Source organism: Eschrichtius robustus, chromosome 13 (assembly GCF_028021215.1).
Source record: "Eschrichtius robustus isolate mEscRob2 chromosome 13, mEscRob2.pri, whole genome shotgun sequence".
Taxonomy (NCBI): Eukaryota; Metazoa; Chordata; class Mammalia; order Artiodactyla; family Eschrichtiidae; genus Eschrichtius; species Eschrichtius robustus.
The window spans coordinates 32,269,169-32,270,523 of NC_090836.1; the positions used below are offsets into that span (position 1 = coordinate 32,269,169).

General features: G+C 36.2%; 1 pseudogene; it reads right to left on the bottom strand.

The window, feature by feature from the left end:
• Positions 1–312: 312 nt before the first annotated feature.
• Positions 313–793, bottom strand: LOC137775220 (tubulin-specific chaperone A pseudogene; annotated as a pseudogene).
• Positions 794–1,355: the final 562 nt, after the last annotated feature.

The following is a 1,355-nucleotide window of genomic DNA, read 5'->3' on the forward strand; positions in this document are numbered from 1 at the left end:
TGTCTATCAAAAATAGAACAAAACCCAAATATCATGATATGTTTTTACACTGGAATATTACTGAGCAATGAAAATGAACAAATTATAGGTACACACAAATATGGATAAACCTTATCATTTTTTTTAAAAAAAATTATTTATTTATTTATTTGGTTGCACCAGGTCTTAGTTGAGGCACACGGGATCTTTGTTGCCGTGTGCAGGATCTTCATTGTGGCATATGAGATTTTTGTTTTTTTGTTTTTTTGTTTTTTTTTTTATGAAAGAAGCAATTTTATTAGATGAACTCATTTATTTGACACTTTAAATCAGGCAAAGAAAAACATATGCACTGCATAAAAAGAATCACATTCTCATACTACTTGAACACATAGCAGTGGTCAAAAATAATGAATTGTGGAACGGATCTCAGGACTTAATGCAAAAAAACACCCTGTATAGAAAATCTTCAGGCTTCTAACTTCACTGAATCCAGTACTAAACGTGCCTCCTTATATTCCTCAGCTTCTTCCAAGTCTTTTTCACTCTCTAATAACTGCAGAAGATCAGTATATGCAGCTTCCAACCTGTGCTGGCAATCTGGGATCATCATCCGGGACTCTTGCAGGATCTCTGCCTGCTTTTTAATAACATAATTTTCACCATCTTCGGCTTTCATTTTTTCAATCTTTTCTTCTTGTTGTTTTGCTTCTTTCTCATACATCATTTTTTCTTTGACCAATCGCTTCACCACGCCGGTTTTGATCTTGATCTGCCTCACGTGAGGATCGGCCATGGTCCCTCGAGCGCCGCGGGAATCAAGATTTTTGTTTTTTAGTTGTGGCGGCATGCAGGATCTTTAGTTGTGGCATGTGAACTCTTAGCTGTAGCATGTGGGATCTAGTTCCCTGACCAGGGATCGAACCCAGGCCCCCTACATTGGGAGCATGGAGTCTTAGCCACTGGACCACCAGGGAAGTCCCTGGATAAACCTTATAATTGTAACATTGACCAAAAGATTTAAGATACAAAAGAAAACTATTAGTATATATCCTTTTACATAAAGTTCAGAAAGAGGGATGTATACACAGTTGGTAAAAACAACTATAACAAAATCAAGGAAGGGATTATTATAAAATCATCATAATGGTTATGGGCAGAAGGCAGAGGGAGGAGGATATACTCTAGAAAGCATACATGGGTGGGCTTGTAGGTTGCCAGCAATGTTCTATTTCCTACCTTGTGTGGCAGTAACATCTGCGTTTTTCTATAAACTCTCTTGAATGTGTTATATTTTGCAGTAAAAATAAGTTAAAAATCACTGTCATAGTTAGTTGAAACTGCCTACTTTTTTAAAGATATAAAATAATTTTTAA